The sequence below is a fragment of the Dendropsophus ebraccatus genome, chromosome 2 (genome assembly GCF_027789765.1).
Source record: "Dendropsophus ebraccatus isolate aDenEbr1 chromosome 2, aDenEbr1.pat, whole genome shotgun sequence".
Taxonomy (NCBI): Eukaryota; Metazoa; Chordata; class Amphibia; order Anura; family Hylidae; genus Dendropsophus; species Dendropsophus ebraccatus.
In genome coordinates, this window is record NC_091455.1 from 162761132 (window position 1) to 162787732 (window position 26601).

At 39.0% G+C, this 26601-nt stretch overlaps 1 protein-coding gene across 2 annotated transcripts in view; it reads right to left on the reverse strand.

Moving 5' to 3' along the window:
* The window catches only part of RBMS3 (RNA binding motif single stranded interacting protein 3), a 426067-nt gene that overhangs the window by 60947 nt on the left and 338519 nt on the right, over nucleotides 1-26601 (reverse strand). The gene's annotated exons all lie outside the window — the stretch shown is intronic.

Below are 26601 nucleotides of genomic sequence, written 5' to 3' on the forward strand. Positions count from 1 at the left end.
TAGATCCATAATTGATTTAGGTTTATGAATGTATGCATAACTTATTGCTGTATGAATTAATTGTATAGTCTTAATGTTTACTGGCCGGTAGATTGCATTTGCATGGCTGTTGCCCTAGATTAAAGGGAAACTGACAGCACAAACAGTATATGCATATGCTATTATGAGTAGGCTACCACTAACACTAGTTTATTGTCTTTTATTTTCCATGCACAGTGTTAGAGAGGCACATCTGTGACACTGCTGGCCCCCTTCCCGGTCTCTGCATTGTTCGGAGAGCGGGTGATGGCCAGTAGTGCTACAGATGCACCTCTGTAACTCTGTGTTTTAACCAATTCCCTGTTCACATACCTTTATACTATACCCTATTTTATAGGGACCTGTAACATCCAAAACACTACCTAAACTTAAAATTCAGTAGATAAATTAAACAACGCTCATTCTGAATCTGGATTTTTTTTTCTTTTTTTGCTTTCTTTGCTATAAGTCAATAAATGAAACAGTCTGAGTAGTCGTCTCCATTGTATTTGTGAGCTTAGTAGTCCTCTCTATACATCAGCATGTGCAGTTTGTAAGGCTTGTAAAAGGAAGAATGTAAAAGAGTAGAAAGCTAAAAGTATAGATTTAGAATTAGCATAATATTATCCTATTTACAGATCACTTAAGGGCTGGAAGGAGGATGGGTTGTAGGTGAGAGAGTACCTTTAAATTTTATTATAGCACCAACAGATTTTGCAGCACTTTACAATTTTGGCGGTACTATATAGACAAATAGACAAAAATCAGACATTACATAGATAGGCTATGTTCACACAACGTCAAAAATAGAGACAAGACGGCCAATTTTCTTATTTAAAAATGTCAGTTTTTGCCGTGATTTAATTGACTGCAATGGCAATGCATTGGAGTCAATGGGAAGACAGACACCCAAAAATGCACACTATGCATTGAAAATCGGACGTTTTTGCCGTGGACGTCAAAATAATGAACATGAACATTATTTTCGGACGTCTTTTGCAAACAGCGGACGTTTTTTATTAGTTGTTCACACACAGTTCTTTTTTAACCGTTCTTTCTCCGTTTTTACTATTAAATTCAATGGACTTTTAAATTAAGACACACCCAAAGGGCAATCAGTAATCCCAAACTAAAATAATGTGCAAACATCAGTCATTGCACTGGGGAGGCAGGCTGCTAAAAACGTCCGTTATTTTAGACTCAAAATAACGGACGTAATTTTAAACGGAGCTGAAAAAAACGTTGTGTGAACATAGCCATACATATGTAAATATCCATACATGAGGAGTGAGGGCCCTGACTAGGATAAAATAATATATTTTAATATAGTAGTATACACTTTAATATACACTTCCAATTAGTGTTTATGACTCAATATCAGTATGATATGATACAGCTGATTGTCGTGAATTACAGATTAAGGAAATGTTATATTATTGTAAAATATGATATTTTCTTTCATTTGGGAGACTAACATTTGAAATAAATAGTGAACTTTTGTTGTTATTATTATTATGTGCAGTGATGCATAGTTAGCCATACCCTTTTTATCAAAGCCATGCCCTTGAGAACATGGCCCATACCCTGTGGAGAAGTAATCATAACTAGAGATGAGCGAACCTGGAGCTTGCTCGAGTCCATCCGAACCCGAACTTTCGGCATTTGATTAGCGGTGGCTGCTGAAGTTGGATAAAGCCCTAAGGCTATGTGGAAAACATGGATATAGTCATTGGCTGCATCCATGTTTTCCAGACAACCTTAGAGCTTTATCCAAGTTCAGCAGCCCCAGCTAATCAAATACCGAACATTCGGGTTCGGATCGACTCGAACCCGAACCTGGTTCGCTCATCTCTAATCATAACATATGTGGCACAAGTCATGTAAGACCATTTCTTTTAAGTGTCACTTTAGTGTCGTAACTTTTTTTTTTGCATAAATCAATAGTCTAGGCGATTTTAAGAAACTTTGTAATTGTGTTTATTAGCCGAAAAATGCATTTTTATCATGAAAAAGCAGTTTGAAGCTCTCCCCACTGTCTTATGGTTCTCTTATGAAGAGGGGATGGGTTAAGGGAGATGAGGCACCAAAACAGGACAACAAAGAGTTAATTTACAGCTACATCACCGGGCTATCTCCTCTGAAGTCAGCACTGACCTCTCTGACCTCTGAATATCGGCTTTCACACGGGTCCTGCTGTGTAATCCTTTGTTGTCTGCTCTCTGCTGGCGACTATTCTCCCTCATCCCCCCTCCCCTCTCCATAGGTTACACAGGGCTCGACTGATGTAAAAGAGTCGAGATTTCCTGATGAAAGAGGGGGGGGCCTGGGGAAAGGTCTTTTTTTAATGCAGATAATTACATATTTGCCTAATAAACCCAATTACAAAATTTCTTAAAATCGCTTGTACTATTGACTTCTGCAAAAAAAAAAAAAAAAAATGACAGTGACACTTTAAGATTAATGTACAAGCTGATGTTGTAAAACACACACACACAAACTCTGCTCTTGATTTTTCCATTCTGCCACCGATTTCCGAGAAGTCATCCATATTCTATATATGCTGCTATAAATGTGCTTTTCTTGGGCACTGGAGGCAGGCCCTGCTCACCCAGTGCACCACTTTCTTCTTCCCTCTGTAACATTCCACCTTCCTCTTTACGTCTGTTCCTGGCCTGGTTGTGTTAGATCTCTCACAGCCACATCAAATTCCTTGTCAGAGCTGGTTATGAGTCCTACTGTGCAGGCTCATGCCCCACTCTGACAATAAAGTTGTTCCGGCTGTGCGGTATCTCACAGAGCCAGGTACATATTCTTTAAGCAAACTACTTTACAATTGTTGCACATTTGCAATAGTAAACATGTTCAATAGTATCTTCTTAAAGTCTTATAGAATTCAATGTAGGCTAATTATAATAACATTGTAAATAAATATGTAATGACAAGGTCCGCACTGATGGAGTCTGAAATGATAAAAAAACAGACCTGTCCACAGATGCTTGTCTAATGTTAGCCATGTTCTCAGGCACCTTATGCAGTGATATGTCAACTAACAGATAGCACTTAAGAGACAGCTTTCTTCATTTCTAGAGGAGAACTATTTGCAAATGAGCTGCTTGAAAAAAAAAAAAAATTTATTGTTAACAAGCCAGTAGGAAGTCTTTGAAGTATGTGATCTGTTATTTTTAGCCATTTTTGAAGTTAATGTATTTATTTGTGTTGTCAGTCAGTAATAATATTAATCTTAGTTTTGCTGATCAGAAAGTATAATTAGAGTGACAAAAATGCATTATTCAGTCATGTCTGTTAGTGTTGATGGAAAGGAGCATGTCTAAGGGTAACATTTAATGTCTGGCAATTACAGGATTTCAGCTCCTAAGTGAGTATTAATGGAGTATAACTGATGGAGTTCACCACATGTTTCTAGCAAGTATCATGTACAAATGTCATTATTTGACTGGAGGATGCAATAACCAATAATTATATATCGCTTAAAAAAATGTAAAAAAAAAAGCTTTTAGGGCATATGAGCATTCCTCATAAAAATGTCTCTTAAACAGTTTATTGTATCTGTTTAAGTCAATCAACTCCTTGTGCAGAGTATGTAAGGTCAGCTTGATCTGTTGTTCTTGAGTTGTCCTTTGCTCTTCTAAACTCATGAGCACCCATTAGATCTATGCAACAAATGGAATTGTGTGGAGCTGTAAAAATAAAATGCAAAAATATTTATGGGACTTCACTGTGCCTCTAAATGTCCCAGACTTCATATACAGTATAAGTAGATTGAGATTAAGTCTTTCAGTTTCTTGCTAATCTGTCACCATACAGCTTTGTTCACACCGCATCAAAAAAGACAAAATTTGGCAACTTTTTCTATTTAACCCCTAGACGACTAAGGACATGCCGGTACGCTCTGGAAGTCTGTGCCCAGACGACCCTGGGCATACCAGTACGTCCTGACCTATAAAGCGCGCTCCGGAGCAGAGCGCGCTTCATAGGAGGTGGGGGCGGCTGCAGTGAGCAGCCTGGCCCTCACTGTTAATGACATGCTGCAGCGATCGCGCTGCAGTGTGTCATTAACACCTTAAATGACCGCGGCATTAGGCTGGGTTCACAGTACGTATATTTCAGTCAGTATATTTCAGTCAGTATTGCAACCAAAACCAAGAGTGGATTAAAAACACAGAAAGGATCTGTTCACACAATGTTGAAATTGAGTGGATGGCCACAATATATATAACAGTAAATAAATGCCATTATTTCAATATAACAGCCGTTGTTCTAAAATAACAGCTAATATTTGCCATTAAATGGCAGCCATCCACTCAATTTCAACATTGTGTGAACAGAGCCTTTCTGTGTTTTTAATCCACTCCTGGTTTTGGTTGCAATACTGACTGAAATATACTGACTAAAAGATACGTAGTGTGAACGCAGCCTCAGGCTGGGTTCACACTACGTATATTTCAGTGAGTATATTTCAGTGAGTATTGCAACCAAAACCAGGAGTGGATTAAAAACACAGAAAGGATCTGTTCACACAATGTTGAAATTGAGTAGATGGCCGCCATATAACAGTAAATAACTGCCATTTATTTCAATATAACAGCCGTTGTTCTAAAATAACAGCAAATATTTGCCATTAAATGGCAGCCATCCACTCAATTTCAACATTGCGTGAACAGATCCTTTCTGTGTTTTTAATCCACTCCTGGTTTTGGTTGCAATACTGACTGAAATATACATATACTGACTGAAATATACGTAGTGTGAACGCAGCCTCAAAGTGTAAGTGACAGGGGAAGTCCCCTGTCACTTAATGATCAGGACACCCACAGTGTGCCTGTGGGGGTCTCGATCATTTTAGCAGACCTCCGGAGGTCTCTCACCTGCCTCTGTGTGTTTCGATCGGCGATCTGCTCACTGATCAATGAGCAGATCGACCTATCACACTGATCGATGCTATGCCTATGGCATAGCAATGATCAGTGTGAATAATGTAATAAATGAATGTAAAAGTCCCCCCAAAAAAGTGAAAATCATTATTACACTACCCCAAAGCCCCTCCCCCAATAAAATTTAAAATCATCCCTCTTTCCCATTATATAAATAAAACATATAAAAATAAATAAACATATAATATACCGTAGCGTGCGTAATTGTCCGATCTATTAAAATATAACAAGCGTCATTGAGAACGGCGTAAACGAAAAGAGCGGAAAAAGTGCCAGGATTACTGATTTTTTGTTACATTATATATATGAAAAAAGTAATTAAAACGATTTTTTACGATTTTACCAATTTATATCTTCATAAATAATATTTTGGGTTTCCATCATACATGTTATGGTAAAATGAAAGATGCCATTACAAAGTACAACTACTCCAGTAAAAAAAACAAGCACTTACATGGCCTTGTAGATAGAAAACTAAAAGTGCTAGAGCTCTTAGAGAGGGAGGAGGAAAAAACGAAAACGCAAAAATGAAAATTTGCGTGGTCCACTGGGTCATTTTGGGCATGGTCCTCAAAGGGTTAAAAAGACGTCCATTATGGTCATAATGTAACTGACTTCAAAGCAATACATTGAAGTCAATAGAATAACGGACGTCCAATGTGCACAAAATGTGTGTATAAAATCAGGGATGTTGTCTGTGCAGATGTCAAAATAATGATCATGACAATTCTTTTCGGATGTTTATTGCAAACAGTGGACGTTATTTTTTAGTTGTTCACACTTAGTTTTTCTTTTTTTTTCACAATCTTTTCACCATTTTTACTATTAAATTCAATAGACTTTCAATTAAAGACACCCCCAAAGGGCAATCAGAAACCCAAACTAAAATAATGTGCAGCGAAATGACAGATGTCTTTTTAAACAGAAAGGAAAAAAACATTGTGTGATTTTTTTTTCTCTCTTAAAATGACGTCTGTCATTTAGAGTACTAATTGACGTCAGTCATTTCGAGTACTAAATTACATCCGTCATCTCACATTTTGGGTGCCCGTGATTACAATGAAAGCTGTTGGTACATTATTCAAGTTTAGACACTTTTTTTGGTGTGGTTCTTTTTTGAATATCCATTGAATTTAGTAGTAAAGCCAGTGAAAGGACAGTGAAAATAAATGTGTGCAAAAATTGTCTGCGAATAATTGTCATGAATATAAATTTGATGTCCAAGCAAAAAACTTATGTTATTTAACACAGTATGTGTATTAGGCGGCCGTCATTTCATTCATTTCAATTCATTCCATTGATGTCAATTATAATTTGTTAATAACGGACATAAAAAAAGGACATCAATAATGACAGACAGATATCTAAGATTGCCATAGTAGGTGGCAGGGAATGTGCATAAGGCTTTAGACTTAGACCAGGTTCACACTGCATTTGTTGTTTATGTAATGTATCCATTGCAAAAACGACTAGTGAAAACCAATGCAGTTGAATGCCATCCTTTAGGATCAGTTTTCCATTGACTAATATTATTGTGTACAGAAAAACATGGTTTACCACCTTTTCCTGTATGCTAACATTAAACGTTCACAACGTTCACCAGTCGCCAGGCTGAGGCTGAGGCTGTAATACAGACTCAGAAATGAGTGTATAACTCTTCTGTAAAATCAGTCTAACTTGGATATTTAAACATAAAGTGATAACTACATGCATATTGGTTGTTTCAGTAGTCAGAAGATGATGACACTAAGCCAACTTTTCCTACACCTCCAGGGAAAAACAGATAGTGTGAAATATGTGTTTCTTGATTTCAGTTGTTTAAACTACAGATGTGTCTTATAGTCCAAAAACAAACTGTAATTGTTTAGACTGGTGTTGTGCTCCCATAATAACACACCCAGGTGAGTGCTAATCCTTTTTGGGCAAAAGCATCACCCTTAAAGCTGAATTCACACTGCGTTTTTGCCCTCCATCTAACAAACCTTTTTAATAAAGGAAATAAGAAAATGGTTAAAAAAAAAACTGATGAAAAACAGATGCATTAGTTTGGGTATGTTTTTCCATTGTCTTCCATATTTAAAAAAAAAAAAAAAAAAAAAAGATCAAAAGGGATGCACACGAATTGATGCATTTTTATTTCCCATTAAAAGGATATGTTAAACAGAAAACAGACTGCAACAATGGGAACCCAGCATAACCCATAATGTCCTACACATGAAGCACTGTCTCCTTTGTTCTTTGATATATATATATATATATATATATATATATATATATATATATATACTACTACCGTAATTCCTGGGCGGTAGCTGAGTACTAGAAGCTTTTGTTAGGACCCAGGAAATGTGAATGCAAAAGGTGAAGCCAATTTAGTTACCTGCCAGCTTCTGTGGCTTGAAATGTGTATGTAGGAGGAGAAGTAGGCATCAATGTTTGCAATGAGTTAAAAAATACAGGCTTTACTACAAGCTTTAGATGCACGTTTATGGTATTGCTTTAGAGATGTAATATACATGTTCTGAATGCCTTCCAGTATCAAAACGTAAAAGTAATGAACCACTTCCAGTCCATCTAGAAGTGGAATACAGCATATTAATTTCTACTTTATTATGTGGTTTTCAATCGCAAAAGTAAACAGCAGGTAAATATTGCTTAAAATTGCATTCACACCATATGCTTAGCCACTTGGGACTTCACGGAAAGTTGAACTGACTAATGTCCCATGAACTTTCATTCAAGGCTTGGGTAAATTGCTAATTTACAACATTCCCCATAGTTCTTATCTGTTCATATATTTGTCTTTCATGACTGTAATAATGCATGATATATATATATATATATATATATATATATATATATATATATATATATATATTCTGTTGTGCAATTTAATTTTCTATGCCAGAAGAAAATGAAATACAGAAGTTCTTTGCTTTATACAGCACATTTTTTTTTTAAATCCAAGTCCTCTTGCTTCTCATCCACAATAAAAATAAAATACACCACTGAGATTACAGACTCAGTCAAAGATAATATAAGAGTCAAAATTAAAGCTTTTCACTGTTTTCTGTAGGAAAAAAACAGCTGGTTATTGCAATTCCTTTGCTTCAAAGGATTTTAGATGAAAGTCCTTTTTTTTCCTTTTGACTTCAACATTCCAAAATGACAAAGTTCTACACACAATACGACAGCTGATCTTTTTTTTCTACTCATCACTGTTATCAAAATGTTAACTTGAAGGAGCTGGATACCATGCAATCCCGCCACATTGAAACAAAGAGCTTATTGTGGGACAGTATGGGAGAGTTCTCTTCAGTACAAGGTAAAAAACCAAAACACTGTATGGCAGGTGCAAGGAAGATATGATAGTGAGATATTACTATAGGAATGTCACATTGTAGCACCATATTCGCTCGTCTCAAACCTCTCTCATCTGTCTCATATACCTCTTATCCACCAAGCTTGCACTGGTTTTTACTGGGAAATTCTAAAAATATAAATATGTAGCATTGATTGCTAGATGTAGCTTTTTTATGATCACTGTCATTTAGGGAGCTGGTTGAGGTTCGAGAGCATTGTTACTGCATCAAGTTAGCTTCAAATTTGGTTTAATGAGGGTTGCCTGTTATGGACACCCCCTTTGGTTAATTAGTAGAGATGAGCGAGAAGTAAAATATGCAAAGGCTCGAAATTCAATTTGAATAGACTGTGATGCTCTAAAATTTGCTTGAATATCGAAACCCATTGAAGTCAATGGGAGATAAATTCTTGTTTCTTGCAAACCCTAATTCGACCACTTGGAGGTCACCAAGTCCACAATGACACCTGCAACTTAGACATGTTAGATGAACCCAGGCATGCTTCCATCTGCTGTCCCAGTTGCATTCCAGAGGTGTTTGCATGAAACACGCCCAAGTCACAGTATTACTCCACTATCACAGGCTCTCAACAATCCAATCCAAACACAACATAACCTCTCTTTAAAGCAGAAAAACCTTTGTTCCTCTACATTAGCATGGACAGAAAGCCAAAATTGTAATTGTACTTAGCTACTACTGAGTATTTTGGGTGTTTTAAAACATTATTAAGTTATTAATGTTTTCCAGGCTTAAATGATTGATGGTATATCCTGTGGACTCCTGGCACCCCTGTCAATCAGCTGTTCGGCACCCACACTCCACAGAGTTACTGGAGCTCGGCTTCTGAGGCTGGGCTGCAGTAACCAGGCCTGTATTTTAGGAAGTTCACATTATGGAAGACATTATAGAAGATGTAAGTCTTAAATCAATTGTTGGCAGCATGCAGAGCCCAGGTAGGGCAGTAAACAGAGATTATAAGGAGATGTAGAAAAATTATCCAGATCTATTTGTAATACTATATTGACTTCTATTGTGTTAACTACTTTACACAGTTAGTAACGTCTCCAAAAACTGATTCTATAAATTAATTTATAAATATGTTAAAGAGAATAGAGTCTAATATAGACCACTTTGGTACTTTACTAACAGTGACCCAATCATGTACCTTTAATACCCACCCTCACTGTCACTCACATCTTACACACATTTTTCCCAGACCAAGCATTCTCAATTTGTTCTAACCTTTTATACTGCATAGTATCAAATGTTTTGTATATACAGTATACATTTATATTTATTGAGATTCTCCGGTAGAGCACTGCTGTTCTGCATAATAAATTTTAACAAAATTTTTACTAAAGCAAGTTTGTCACCTTCAATGGTGGTGGGGAACCCTTGGCACTGTTGTATGAATTACAATAAGCTGATGCCATCATACCACCTATCACACTACTCTGTACTTCGAATCCCCACCATTTTGCATATTGGTAGGCTGGGCTGAGCTTAAACTGTTGAGCCCCCCCTAACATCCTGTACATGTGTTGCTGTATCCTATTGTGGCGTAGGTAGTGAGTGCAACCACAGCCTAACTGGTCACCCTTGCTAGACATGTGTCACCAGAGAAACAGAAATGCGATAGAATTTTCGCAATGAGAATGAAATGTGAGACAGCATCTGTAACTGGATAGAACAGCGCATGCTTAGGATGGTAGCAATGCTTGGCAGTGTAAGCAGAGCCCTGCTTATCATTATGCAAACAGACAAGAATTACAGGCCTAGCGTACAGCAGAAATTGATCATGACAGATTTGCTTTAATGTATTTTTTTTTACTTATATAGGCCTAATATTGTAGGAAGTCTGTCCTACTGAGGTCACCTTACTGTGGTGGGATGGTGATCACTATTTAATCAAATGATATGCTGAGTGTAAATTAAAACATCTATATTATGCATATATCTTGACATTTGCAGTGTACTCTAATTATATTGGATGTGCTGACATTTTTTTTTTTTTCGCTATACTAAGAAAAAAGAAATGTAATGCAATGTATGTTTTTTTTTTTTTTTTTTACCTACACAAGAGTGTGATTGACCATGTTTTTGTGTATGTCAATAATAAATGTACTGTATGGGAAACAATGATAGACAAAAATGCAGTGTGAACCTACATTTCTTCGTATTATTAGAATAATTTTCAGGTATAATTTCTCATTTATAAACTAGTGGCAGTGTGGTGAAAGCTGCACGATAAATGACTTCAGTATTTTTCATTATAGACCTAATTTAATATACCCTGCACCTTAAGGCTATGTTCACACTACGTAAAACTACGACCTTAGTTCTCGCCGCAGAACTACGGCCGTAGTTTTGCAGGGTGGAACATAACCTTACTTTCAATGGGATCCCGGCCGGAGTGTACACACATCGTATACGCTCCGGCCGGGATTTATGCGGCGCCGCAAATAACTGACAGGTCAGTTTTCTGCGGCCGGAATTCAGTGAATTCCGGACACAGAAAGACCTGTCAGTTCACACAGTGAAGCGAGCGGATGGTTGGGTTGATCCGGGCTAAGACCGGCCATTCTGTGACCCGGCCGGGGTCACGGAACAGCCGGTTGTTCACATAGTGTGAACATAGCCTAATAGCGCTTATATTTTTCATGTGACAGCAAATAGACCAACTCTTAAAGGACTGATAAGAGAAGACATGTATACAAGAGATAGATAGATAGATAGATAGATAGATAGATAGATAGATAGATAGATGCAGCACTACCAGATAAAGAGAAACAAACAAAAAAATTGTGATGTTTTCTATCAAATGTCAAACAACAAGATGCAGTGTTTCTGCTGCCTTGATGTGCTACAGATTGAAACTCTGCACCGCAGCTCAATTGATGTCAGGAAAATTTCCATTGTGTATAGATGAGATTTTAAAAATCACCTTTACTTTGTTAGTCCTGTAATCTACAGTGAAAAGTTTCATCAAAAAAATTTAAAGGAAATCAGGCCATTGTTCATTTCCTCCTAGGCCTTTTCCAGTCAGTGTGGGTATTTTGACAAGTGGCTTCAGTTGCAGTAAAAGTAATAAAGAAAAATTCTTACCAAGCCAGATTGCTGTTGCCGTCATGTTGGTGCCACCCTATCACCATTGCAGTCTTTTTCATATTGGTTTCTTTCTGAGTTTTTTTTTTTTAGTTTTTTTGCAAGCAGTTATTAACCCCTTAGCCAGTTACTGTGCTGAGTGGGCAGTTCCTGACATCACAAAACATCACAAGAACTAGGAAGGAGATGGCCACTGCTTAGACTAGGTGCTCAGAAAGATTGCAGTGGCAGAGGACTGGGTTGGGTAAGTATACTTCTTTATTACTTTCACAGCGGCCAAAGCCACTTGTCAGAACAGCACACTTTTTCAAATACCACTATTCCAGACTGAATTCTAACACTATTTACCCTTTTTAATAAAACATTTGGTATCTGCATTATCAGTAAGTTAGTCAATATTTCAGTTTAAATATTTTGTTGTAGCACTAGACTAAATTCCCAGTTGTCTCCTTTAGATTCTGTCAGTGTAGACAGTGTTTAGTATTTGAATGGGATCCAAGCCTGTTTCAAAAATGCTAATAAGTGTTTAAAACTGTCACAAGGCAGTTCTCAAAAAATTTGGCCATTGGGAATCCAGTTTGACGGTAGTCATGGAGCTGGTCAGACTTCAAGGTCTAGCTTTTGTAATTTGTCAGTAGCACCAGAATACCCGTTTAATAGATTTAAGCAAATACATGTTCAATTAAAAAGTTATAGAATTTCACCATTTATTTTCTGTATCAGTAACTGTTTTTAACATATCATAAGATTAAAGGGGTTCCAACTCTCTTCATAAAGACGCGTGGAGACTTACAGACCATTGCTGCTCCACTGAGAATTCTGAAAAGAAAGGAAATGCAAAATGCAAATGCAAAAAGAAGAGATGTTCCTTTAAGTCAAGTCTCCCTCAATCTAGGAGTCTTAGAACATTGACTGAGGATTTTATGTCAAGCCAAATAATCTCTTGAGAAGGAAAGATTTCCTATCAGCAGACATCTGTTTGGGGGTTGTTGCCCCTCTTCAATCCAGCCAGCAATGCAGAGCTGGCTAGTGAGAGGTCTATCGGCGTGGGTGAAAGGGGTACTAACTCTTCTTAAGGAGAGATCATCACAAAGACATGTGGAGGGCAACAACCCTGCAACAACTGTCTGCAGATGGGAAAGCTTTCCTTCTGGAGAGATTGTTTGGCTTGGCAAAAAATCTCCAGTGAATGTTCTAAGCATATAATTTCTTCCCAGAATGGGAGCAGCAATGGTCTGTAAGTTTCCACATGTCTTTGTGACAATAGTACCCCTTTGACGAACATCAATAGACCTCTCACTAGCCAGCCAACATCCTGCTCTGTATTGAAATGGGGCAACAATCTATTGCAATTCTAGCAGAGCCAGTGTTAAGAGGAAGCCAAAACGACCCTACTAAAGATCCTCACACCATGCCCACCGTCAGTTGACTTTATCATTATAACATCTTTAAAGGTGTTGTCCAGGATAAAAAAATTGATAGCCTTTTCACAGGTTGGTGTGGTGCCATCAGTTGTTTGGTGCCCTAACTACAGAGGGAACACAGCCAGTAGCAGTTGGCTCCATTCTCTGTGTATAATATTGATGGTTGTTTTTATTCACTTTTTTTTTGTGGACTAGGTTTAATGTCATGAATGTGTAATTTAACCTCTTAAGGACATATGCCGTACCTGTACGGCATATGCCCGCAAGAGGAGTTCAGCTGCGACCCCGCTTTGGACTGCCATGATCCCAGCAGCATGGTACCGTGGCTATAACAATGCGGGGGGGGGATCCGCCACTAGACACCAGGGATGGGCTGCATTTAACACTGTTAAGTGCAGCTGTCATGTTTGACAGCTGCATCCAACGGTGTTAATTAGCAGGATCAGACCCTGGTGTCTAGTGGCGAATCCCCCCCCCAGCAATGCGATTGCGGAGGGGGGATCCCTTTATCTTACCAAGCCTCTATGAGAGAACAGTGTAGCTGTATTAGATTTCAAATTAAAGTGAAAGTAAAAGAAATTTTTTTTCCATTAATAAAAAAAAAACCTCCCCTAATAAAAGTTTGAATCACCCCCCTTTTCCCATTTTATTAATAAATAAACAAACATGTTTGGTATCGTCGCGTTCCTGATCACATTCCTGATCTTGCACTGTAAATGGCGTAAGTGCAAAGACCGGCCAAAATGTGACCAAATTGTGCATTTTTGGTCACATCAAATCAAGCGATCAAAAATACACAATCAAGGTACTGAAAGAAAGAACACATCCTGGCGCCAAAAATGACACCTCAATCAGCCCCATAGACCAAAGAATAAAAGTGTTATAAGCCTGGGACTAGCGCAATTTTAGGGAACGTTTTTTTGCTGTAGAAGGTTTTATTTTTTGAAAAGCCATCAAATAATCTAAAAGTTATGCATATCATTTTAATCGTACCAACTTGAGGAACATGGATACCATGTCAGTATTTCCATAGGACAAACAGCGTAACAACTAAAAAAAAAACAAAGAAAAAGAATGGCGTTTATTTTTCAATTTCACTGCGCATAAAAATTTTTTCTGGTTTTGCAGCATATTTTATGCTGGGCTCATGTGGGTTTCTAGGTGAAAAAAATGCAAGTGCTATGGCCTTTTAAATGCAAGGAGGAAAAAACGAAAACGCAAAAATGAAAATTGGCTCCGTCCTTAATAGGTTAAAACTACATGTTCAGGCAATAGCTATAAAAAGTGTCCAACATGACAAATCCTCCAGCACTCAATAAAGAACAATCCCCTGTGAAACCTTTAGGAGGATTTCACTTTCTTTGGGTTTAGAGAAGTAATGTATGAAAGCTCATAATAAAACCAAAATTGTACATGGTACCAAATATACAATGGTAATTTCAAAGCAAACGCAAAAATATACTGTAGGTAATATATATTTTTTTGTATCACTTTACCCCGTTGTATTCATTATGGTGTAAATAATCTGTTAACCTGACCATTTTTTTCTTTATTATGTAAAAAAAAAAACACCTTTCATTTTTGTGCAAATTTTATTTACGCCTTTAATTACTTAATTTTTGTATTCCTATTAGAGAACTTTACAACCTGACATGAGGATAACAACTTGACATGAAAGTAGTCTTTTAAAGGGGTTGACCAGGGAACAGAAAAGGGCTGAAGAATTCTGCTCCCTGGTGCTCACTTCTTACGATTCTGTATACGATGACCGGGATATACACCAACTCCCTCCCTGTCTTAGAAGGCTTACTTCCAATATGTGGAATAACAGGTAGTGGGCACCTGGGAGAAGAAGGCTTTAGCTACTGCACAACCCCTTTAAGTTGTATTAATAAGAGTGGTTTTTCTCAGCTTTTCCTATTATTCTGAATGCAATATTATTGTTGTTGATTGTTGTTGTTATTATTGTTGTTGATTGTGTTACTATTATTTTAGTCATATTAATTTCAAACTTCAATTTTGTAATTGTTTTGAGTTATTGGCTGAACACCTGTGACAAGGTGACCCTGCATTGCATTTGTGAATGATTTTAATTCCGTTTCTAACTGTCCTGGTATAGATTATCTCATTTCATGGAAGTAACCTATTTACTTTCTAGCAAAAAAAATTTACCGCCGATCGCAAATTGTGTAAGACATGAAAAGTCAAACACTGACAATTCTTACTGACAATGTGCTAGAGAGCTTTACTATCTGCATCAGTAGATCCGATTTAAAAATTCTAAAGTGCCAATAAACTTTGTACCTCATGTAAAGGATACTGCTTTGTTCTCCATCAGCATAACTTAGCAGGATGTAGAAACATACCAAAGCTATAAACATATGGCAAAAAAAAGTTATTTAGCAACTACCTGAGCCTTGTGGAGGTAGGGGGCTATCATGTGGCCACTAAGGGGTCTCCTTTTTCCTTTAAAAACAAACAAAAATTTTGACAGTGCCTCTTTAACTCTGCTATACTAGACAACTCTGCAGACAGACTTTGTTTTACACATTAACTAATAAAAAAAATATATAATTTAATTACTCTTTCCTTTATCAGTGACAAAGTACTAGGTGGTTTTTACTATTTCTGGCTTTGTACCATCAGTATTAATATATTTTTGATACATACACAGTACAGATAAAAAAAAAATCCCATTATTTTTATCTTATGGAAACCAAACTGTAGGTAGCAACTTCATTCTTGTGACAAACGACAAGCGTTAAGCTCTAAAATTACTTCATAGAGTGTGACCAGAGGTCGTTCTGTCTCTTATTTGCTAGTCCTAATGACAGCCCCTGGAGATGTGTCTACCACGTTAACAAATACCGTGCAGTGAGCAGCAGAAGAGGTGTAAGCCCCATGTTCTGTTATTATAGCTTGTTTGTTCTGTGCTTTATCAAATCTAATGCAGGGAGTTTATTTTATTGCTGCCAGTTGTTTGTACAATTTTTCCCTTTACATATTTTAGGGAAAATATATTACTGGTAGATGAGCTTTTCATATACATTTTTTTTTTTGCTCTGTTCATTCTGCCAGGACTTTTTGCCTCTAAGCAAATAACCAGCGTTAAAGGATGATTAAACTGGGTAATGGAACGAGTCCCATAGTGGCATCTTATTGAGAGAAGCTGGAGGGCAAGACAGAATGTTTAACACTTCTATATTCACAGAGCTATAGCTTTGCTTCTATTTGACTAGTGCTAGAGCCTTAATGTATCCTGGAAGTTATAATTTAGAATGAATGGAAAGTAACTAAAATTATGTCAAAATAAAGTAACCAACTGGGTAAGACATAGCAACATAGGAAACCATTAATGGCCATTTACATTACATATGTGAATGTATTACCTAATACACTGCAATGTACATTCAAATCAGTATCAATATCAGCTTGGTAAAACTGTTAAAGGGAATTTGTCAGCTCCCAAGCCCTACCTGAAGTGCTAACAGTGCTGTAGTTGGAAGTCCCCTAGTGAGCATGGTGCCTTTTCATAATTTTTTCTGTGCAGAGGCTTATGTACAATCTCACGTCTCATGCTGTAATGAAGTAACAAAGAGGAGTTGTGCCTCAGTTTTTGTGCCCAACTTTAGCATTTCTCACCACTCCTTTCTCCTCACTCCTCTTCATGAATAATCAATGCTGCTCACTTAGCTGTCAGTCAGTATCTGCCAATAAAGGACTGATCTGCAATCAGATATAGTTGAAATGTCTAGCCTATGTAGGAGCTGTGGTCTAGGGGTAAATCACCTGTCTAGAGACCAGCACCAATTTGTTTTCTTTGGTTCCAACCCCCTGATGGAAACAAAACATAGTTTTTTTTTTCTTCTCATCATTGTATTAAAAAATAAACTAATAAGGACCTGGTTGGGAATTTTTTGCACTTTTAAAAATGATACAATAATGATAAAAAAAGGAAAAATAACTAACTATATTTCATTTCCATCAGGGGATCTAGACAGATGATTTACCCCTAGACCACAGCTGCTATAGAGGTTGAGGGTTCAACTACTGTATATCTGATTGCAGATCAGCCCTATGTTGGCAGATATTGACTGACATAAAATGTCATTAGGAGGCCGGTCAACATTGAATATTGATGAAAAAGAGGGAAAAGGAAGAAGTAGTAGTTATGAGCCGTGCCAGAGGGGGGCACAAAACTAAGCCACAACACCTATTTGACTTTTCATTACAGTAGGAGACATAAGATTTCACATCAGGAATTTGAAAGATTTGCTCTCTTACAGAGAGTCCCATAGTGTCACAGCTCTTACAATAAGGCCTCCTGCAAGTCACATTTAAATGTTGCCCCTATGTTATCCACAAATGCAAAAATACCAATATTATTCTATGGGTTAATACAAATGACCATGGATTCCATGGTCTGTACCTTTGCCTGAACCCTGTACTGCCAAAAATTAAGACATGTCATTGAATGCACTCCTATACTTCTATTGTGTATGGTCTGTGACTGCGGGCAGGCCTGCAGAAAACACATATAGACAGTCTGTGCACCACACATTCAACAAAATCACTACAGTCATGTGCAGGCAGAGTCCTCTCCTGTGTTGATGTACAGCTCTTCTATGCTATAGACATAAAAGATGTCCAATTATTATAGATACAGTCCTGGGTATAAATAGATCATGAGAGCAGTGGCTTAGCTACCATAGAGGCAGGGAAGGCGGTTGTTATGGGGCCCGTGGAGGGAGGGGGCCCAGGGAAGATAAGAGCCTCCTGTGTCCTTTTACTTAACCCCTTATTTATTGCAGTGTGTAAGTTACCCAGTGTTCTCTAACATGCTGCAAAACAAAGAAAGGGTTAAAACAGAATACAATTAGCTCTCTGCCTGACTACTCTGATAACCTCTGACCTCTGTTCTCTGAGTTCCTGCAGAGGTCAGGGGTTATCAGTGCAAGAGTAGCTAATTGTCTTCTGTATTAACCCTTTTTTGTGTTGCAGCATTTAAGAAAACACTGTGTCACCTACACACTGCAGTAAATAAAGGGTTAAGCAAAAGGTAGTCTGCTCCTGCACCTATGTATATAACCATAGGATTCTGTCTCTGGCCACATCACCGAGTATGTGTGTGTATGTATATATATATATATATATATATATATATATATATATATATATACAATGTATATATTAGTGTGTATGGGGGGGGGCATACAGTTTTTTGCTATGGGGCATCCATGAATCCTAACTACGCCCCTGCATGAGAGGAATCTCTTAATTGACCTTGAACTCAGTATTATGCAGGTCCTTTTGGATACTAAGCAGTATAACAGTTATTATTGCCTGGGTTGTTAAACCGCAACACATATATGTATATGTCTACCAAGCAGAAATACATGGGTTAATATATGGGTAAAAGGATATGATGGACACTCTCTTTTGTTTAGTTGGTAAGCCAGTAGAGCCTCATAGGATATAATGTTTATTATGTGAATTATTACAGATGCGTGATAGGGTGTCCAAGTGGCCCTGCATTTAGGTTACTGCAAGCAGATCCAGTTAATTTAGTAAGTGTCCATCTGACAGCTATCATGCTAAAATAAATACCTGGGGATACAAGGGCACATTTTGGACCCCCTGATTTGTACTTAAGTGAGCTTGTCCCTTGGTCCTTAAGGCTGGGTTCACACTACGTATATTTCAGTCAGTATTGTGGTCCTCATATTGCAACCAAAACCAGGAGTGGATTAAAAACACAGAAAGGCTCTGTTCACACAATGTTGAAATTGAGTGGATGGCCGCCATTTAATGGAAAATATTTGCTGTTATTTTAGAACAACCGCTGTTATATTGAAATAATGGCAGATATTTACTGTTATATGGCGGCCATCCACTCAATTTCAACATTGTGTGAACAGAGCCTTTCTGTGTTTTTAATCCACTCCTGGTTGCAATATGAGGACCACAATACTGACTGAAATATATGTAGTGTGAACCCAGCCTCAGGCTGTATAATGGCCTTGATTATTACGAAAATATGTTACCTTGCCTCTATAGGATCCTGGCCCAAGCATATACACATAGTAAACGCTCTGGCCGGTATCCCTAGCGGCGCTGAAAACAACTGACATGTCAGTTTTCTGCAGCCTCTATTCCGTGAAAACGCAGAAAACCATGTCAGTGCACACTGTGGAGTGAGCGGCTCCGGTCCAGCTCCATAGTGTGCTGTGGGAAGTTCTGATGCGGAATGTGCCTGCTTTAGAACTCTGCGGCACCAAAGATCATCCGGCCGCTACTGCAATACCAGCTCAGTTAATCTTTTCAGAGACTGGCCATTCCGTGACCGGATGGGTCACAGAACGGACGGTCTCTTACGTTGTCTGAACATAGCCTTATTACTTAAAGAGGATCTGTCACCCCCGATGCTGGGGTGACAGGCTCCCGACCCCCCGCTAGAGCCCCTCATACTTACTTGATCGCTCCGGGTCCTGATTCTTCAGCCGATCCAAGGACGGAGATATCCCCACGGGAAGCCCGGTGAGCGCACCGCTGAGATGAGTCCGACGCTCATAGAGAATGAATGTAGGGTCGGACTCACCATTCATTCTCTATGAGTGTCGGAATCATCTCAGCGGTGCGCTCGCCAGGCTTCCTGTGGGGATATCTCCGTCCTTGGATCGGCTGAAGAATCGGGACCCGGCGCGATCAAGTAAGTATGAGGGGCTCTAGCGGGGGGTCGGGAGCATGTCACCGGGGGTGACAGGTCCTCTTTAAGTAAATTTGTAGACAAGATAAGCAGCATTCACGTCTTCATGCAATGTGGTTGCTTATTGTATAACAGATCACCAAGAAACAACAGTGGAGGACATCACAATGGAAGCAGGGGTGTTCCACAAGCGACAGCCCATTTTGCGCGTCCCCCACTGTTGTTTGTCGGTGATCCGTTATACAATAAGTGACCACATTGCATAAAGATGCATAAAGATTTTTTTATACAAATATACTATTGCCGGATTGCTATTTTTCCTACCTTTCCGTATACTTAAGTACATGTTACTGTTTATTTTAATGTTAAGCTCTATACAGCATGATGCATCATTTTTCTGTAACCATGCAAAGTCAGCACAAAAGTGTATTCACTGCTGGCATTGCTTTGGGCAAGAAAAAGGTAAGCAAAACATATTGCAACAATGATGAGTAAGAATGAAGATAGTTGGTATATGTACTTTAGTTGAGGTGGTATATGTTTTCGAAAGAGAAAGCAAAATACAAAGTGATAAAGTGGAAACAGTTAAGATCAGGATTTAAAAGAATGATGATCACAGAGTCCTATAAAGCAGAGACTCCATCAGGATTTAATGAGCCATTGTGTAATCTATACTTAAAGCTGTCCTGAGAATTAGAGATAGCTATCAGTCACATTGATTGTAAGATTAGTATGTGCAATAGAGATATTGTCATGCATTCTTTCAAACCAGAGCTTATTTACTTTATCTGAAAGTTTTATTCAAGCATCTTAACTGTTTTGCTGGATTCACACACAGAATATAAAAAGCCTTAAAATACATGTAAAAAGCAGATGTACTGACTTAGGCTATGTTCCCACATGGCCATAAATGAACATTATCATTAATAATGGTTCTTGTTTTGCAACAATGGCCGTTATTTCCCATCATTTTTACATTGTGGGAACATAGCCTCTATCTAATAATGTGTTCTTTGACATCTATAGAAAAGGGCTCTCATTGCACACATTATGTTAAAGTGTCACTGTCATTATAACTTTCAAAATGTAAATGAATAGTAGATGTGATATAAAGTACATTTGCAATATACTTTTTTCAGTTATCGTGGAAAACACTGAACTTCCTGTGTTCTGACTATTTTAACAGGAAGTCCCGTGTATCCCAGGTCACCTGCAATCTCATAGAGAACGCAGTCATGTGATTGACAGACATTCTGTTTTGGCCGGGACTTAATGTGTTTAACCCCTTTAAGACAGAGCCCTTTGATGTCCGGGTCAAATTAATGTAATGTTCCTCCCCGCCTTCTAGGAGCCATAGTGCTTTTCTTTTTCCACCAACGGGGCTGGTTGGGGTGTAATTTTTTGCGTCATGTTCACTAGTTTTAATAATATCATATTGGTGTAACAGAAAAATTTTGATTGCTTTTTATTATTTTTTTTTTCTGATACATAATTAAATAAAATCAGCAATCCTGTTTTTTACGCCGTTCACCGTGCGGGAACAATAAGGTTACCGTATTTTTCGCTTTATAGGACGCACCTTTTGATAAGACGCACCCCTGATTTTAGGGGAGAAAAATAGAAAAAAAAATATTTTGCTCATTGTCACAGTTTGGAGATAGCATATAGTGCCCACATAGTAGCCAATCCCCCATAAAGTGCCCCACATAGTAGCCAGTGCCCCCCATAGTAGCCAGTGCCCCCCATAGTAGCCAATCCCCCCATAGTAGCCAGTGCCCTCATAGTAGCCAATCCCCTCATAGTAGCCAATCCCCCCATAGTAGCCAGTGCCCCTCATAGTAGCCAGTGCCCCTCATAGTAGCCAGTGCCCCTCATAGTAGCCAATCCCCCCATAGTAGCCAATCCCCCCATAGTAGGCAGTGCCCCCATAGTAGCCAGTGACCCCCATAGTAGACAGTGACCCCCATAGTAGCCAGTGCCCCCATAGTAGCCAGTGACCACCTTAGTACCCTGTGCCCCCCATAGCAGCCATTTCCCCCCCTAAAACAACAAACCAGTAACTCACCTGTCCGGCGGCCCCAGCAGCTCCTGTCTCCCGTCGGCCGTGCGCACTTCCGACATCCTCCGGGCACAGGCAGCGGGGTACAGAGACTGCCTGTGCCGGAAGTGTCATGCAACCTCTATCATGAATGATAGAGGCTGCAGAACACATCCAGGACACAGGCAGTCTCTGTACCCCGCTGCCTGTGCCCGGAGGATGTCGGAAGTGCGCACGGCCGACGGGAGACAGGAGCTGCTGGGGCCGCCGGACAGGTGAGTTCCGGGACCACCTCCGCCCGCTCGCTCAGCTGACAGCCGATCAGGAGCCCAGGAAAGTGCTGCTCATTGCACTTTCCCGGGCTTCTGATCAGCTCAGCTGAGCGGCGATGGAGGGGCAGGCTGGGCGGGCGGAGGGGATCGCTCAGAGCCGCTCACTATGCATATGCATAGTGAGCGGCAATACAGGGGGCGGGCGGGACGGCTTCCATGCGGTGCTCTGCACTGCTTGGGAGCCGTCTTCGCTTTATAAGACGCACTTAGATTTTCCTCCCACTTTGGGAGGAAAAAAAGTGCGTCTTATAAATCGAAAAATACGGTATATTTTAATAGATTGGAAAATTCTGCACGCTACAATATGTAATATGTTTATTTATTTTTAATGTTTTTAGTTTTATAATGGGCAAGGGGGTATTTTAAACTTTTATTGTGGGGGTTTATAAGGTTTTTGTAATACTTTAAAAAAAAAACTTTTATTACACTTTTTTAACAATTTTTTTCACTGTAAAACATGCAATCATTATATTGCATGTACTAATCTATGCTATGTAATGGCACATAAACTGCGGACTTCTGCTGATGCGGTGGGACAGACTGGAGCAGCAGGGGTCTGCAGTTTATGTGACATCACCAAATTTACAGAGACCTGAACACACTATGCTGCAATAAGTGCAGAGAAAATGCACTATAGGAGCATTTCCCATAATAAGTGTCTATTAGTAATTTTCATAAATTTTATTGGGCAATAACATACCTTAAAATTGTTTTGCCCAGACTTCCCCTTTATGGTCTACGCCTAAAAAACAAGGTTTAAGAGGCACAAAATTGATAAATTTATAAATTGTTAATAATACTGTAAAACACTTACAGTATATGCGAGAAATGTGGCGTACATGGTAAATAATTTCCATTGGGTAAAATGTTTTCTAACACTTTATGGCTATATTCCCACTACATAAAATTCGGCCGTAGTTTTGCAGGGTGGAACATAGCCTTATGTTAAATGGGATCCCGGCCGGAGCGTACACACATCATATACGCTCCGACCGGGATTCTGTGCGGCGGCCGCAGAAAGACCTGTCAGTTCACACAGTGAAGCAAGCGGCCCGCATCAGAGCTCCGCGGCCAGAAAGATCCGTCCAGAGACCGGGCATTCCGTGACCCGGCCGGGGTCACGGAACGGCCGGTCTTATACAGCATGTGCACATAGCCTTAGGGTACGTGCACACTGCGGAATGGCGACGGATAAACCCTCACGCATTTCGCAGCTCGAAACCAGCGTTGGACTGATGCGGGTGCACGCGTCTCCGCCCGCATCATAGACTCCATTCTATGCACAGACGGAATCCGCCAGTGCATAGAATGGAGTCTATGATGCAGGCGCGGAAACGCGCACCGGCGTCAGTCCGCCAGCGGGTGCGAGCTGTGGAATGCGTGATGGGTTTCCCGTTGCATTCTGCAGTGTGCACGTACCCTAAGGCTACGTTCCGACAACATTTTTTTCGGTCGAAGACATTGTGGGGACATAGCTTTAATGTACTTATTGAGGAAAAAAAATAATGCATCAAGAAGAATTTGTTTATATGGTTGAATGTAATAATACTATATGTAAGTGATTACTATAATAGAGAAAAAGGATACGTTTTGTTGGGGAAAAGCAGAGGCTCTAGTTTTCTGATGAGCCACTTCTAGCCTGGATACAAGATGAAATATAGTTGGGCATGGAGACATACAGCTTTTCTATGGTATCCAGCAGAACATTTAATCACATATGTTTCACTAAGGACGATACTGTTCTAATCTGTAGCAGTCCAGGTTTATTATTCACAACACAACTGTAAAAGAAGATGGCTGGCTGGCCATGGCAAGACACATAATGGTCTGGTAGGTGGACAAGAGTATGTGATGAAGGTGCCATGTACATCTGATTGGTGGACCAGGAAACTGTAGGGGCTAATTGTGCTTATTGGTGGTTCAGATGATCCTCCCTACTGTTGTTCTGTCTGGGTGATCCAGAGCTTTTTTATCCTGTGTACGTACATCATGTAACCACTGCTCCAAACACCACCTAACAGCTTGGGCAGAAAGGTGGGCAATTCACAGATAAACATCCTGCTTTTCTAAGTCTAATGATTTTCCCGCCTCAAAGTCTGTCAAATGGGTAGAATGCCCTCAAGTGCATAGTAGAGATATGTCAAGCAGTCCATAACCAAAAGTAGCCTCAGACAGTTATTTTATTGGGGAAATCACTTTCCGTCTTCTTATAGCAAGACCCAGTGTCTAATCTAATCTTGCAGCAATCTGACGTGTCTATTTAGGAGCATTTTTTTTTTTTTTTTTTTTGTCGGTGAGTGTAACTACATCCCTGCACCTAAAAATAACCTTGACAATGCTTTATAATTCAGCATGTCTAATGTTCCAGTTCAAGTAACAATCCAAATCTCTGCCCTTGCCTTGTGTTGACTGGTGTACAGATGTAGGCATTTGTATGTATTCATCAGACCTCTGTTGTACTCTCAACAATAAAACACTCCCCGTGAGAAACAAAAGCAGAACTGGTGAAGTGTTATACGAGTCAGTTCCAAATGGACATAAATGAATGGGAAGAATTAATGTGAATCTAGATACAGTTGGGAAATTCATGTGGTGAAGATGTACCAGAAATACTAATGCAATGTTTTGTTCCTGAGAGGAAAATGAAAACTCCTACAAAATCTAATCAGGAGACTCGAACTCCCATTAAAATGAAATATTCATAAATACTAATGATTTAGCAGAAAGAATTTTTAATGATTTTTACGCAACTTCGGATCAGAGCACTTAGCACAAAATGACTGTATTCACCCATAGAAACTGGTATGCAATGGGGGAATTGAATATATAAGCAAATAACCTGACACAGAAATTCAAGATGATAATTAAAAATCTGTTTTTAAAATTTCAAAACATTTAAATAAATGTATCTGGACTTGTATCGTAACTGGATGTATTAGGTACACAGGTCCTTCAGTTCACTAAATGGAGTCTCTTTTTTACCTGAATTTATTGATCTTCTGAACCAAGACAGCTTACTTGTGTCAGTAATTATAGAGACAAGTTGGCAACCTAGAGAGAGACCTATGTGAATAAATACACTTGCTTTAAACTGCTGTAGGATATATTTGCTTTACAGCTGTAGCATGCTCCAATTTAGCAACTGAGGCAGACTGTCATTTGCACTGTGCTGATCACAGCTGGTGGTGTTACTGTAATGTACTGTATTGCTGTCTGATCAGACAGTGTTGGAGTATTGGCTTTGATAGCAGGAGTCCATTGACTATATACCACATAATAATCTGTATGTAAGGAATAAAATACTTAAGGTCTATCCACAAATAAAACACAGAAGCTGAAAACTGCTGTATCTGCCTTTGGTTCTTTAACCCCTTCATGTCCACAATATGTATATATACATTCCTGCTGCAGACGCCTTGTGCAGCAGAGCGTATATATACGCTCCTGACAGTGAGGGGGTTTTGATGTGTGCAAGACCGCACACATGAGTGTGGCTGGAGCCAGAGATAATGACAGGCAGCTAATAACCCCTTAAACTCCATGGTCTATAGCGATCATGGCATTTAAGGAGGTCATTGACAGGTTAAGAACCTGTCACTGACTGGTTGGAACCCCCTGTTGTTTGTACCGACAGGTGGGGGTAATCCACTGACATCCGTCCTGTCGGATGGCTCATCTGTGCTAGATAACTGGCTCCTATACTAGATAACTGGTTCCTCAGAGGTGGGCTTACAGCTCCCCAGTCAGAAGCATCTTTTTTTTCATATCCATATCTGCCAATGGACATACTGGTCTCATTTGTTCCAGTCAAATATTAGACTAGAAAGCAGTGCAGTACAGAAGAGAGTGAAGATTTTCATACAACACATACCGTAGACTTATTACAATCTCTTAGAAGGCCAATTATTGTATTTATTAATTACTAGTAATACAAGAGAGGAACAATCGTTGTTTACATGCCGCATTAGTTTTACTCCTTTATATTTTAAAGATCACAATAATATATAACTTAACAAATGCAAATCTACTGGGTAGTAGAGTATCAACAATACTGCCTGGCTTCCTGAAATAACATAATAATATCAGAGCTTAGCTTTCTTATCTTAGAGGTATGATTGGTTGCTATGTTAAAGCCACAGTTTTGCTATTTATATCCCCCCCCCTTTACATATGTTACGGTAATTGGGGAGAAAAATAAGTAAACATGCTCAGGCTGCATTCACACATCATGTTTAACTAAGGTTAGTTAGCACTATTTTAACTGTGAATTTGATAGGATCACAGCAAAAATAAAGCTACTTTACAGCGATTGCACAATTTGTGACAAAATAGCGCTAATTAATGCTTATTAAATGCTATGTGTGAATATGGCCTAAGAGAACTAATGAGTAACCCAATAATCATAGCGTCTATTGCTGCTGGTTGCTGTGGCTCATTTTAAAATTTTTATTAGGGGCCATACGATCCCTTTTTACGTTACCAAACAATCATAATATATCAATCCCTATTACTTCAATACTAATTATTACAGCTGAAACTTGCTACAACGCTTACTTTAAATATGACATTGGCAGAAGATGAGCTCTGCATTGAGTTTTCTCTGAAATTCTGTTTTCTGGTTTCATAGCGTTCAGAGGATTTTGTGCCATGTGTTTCCCCATAGG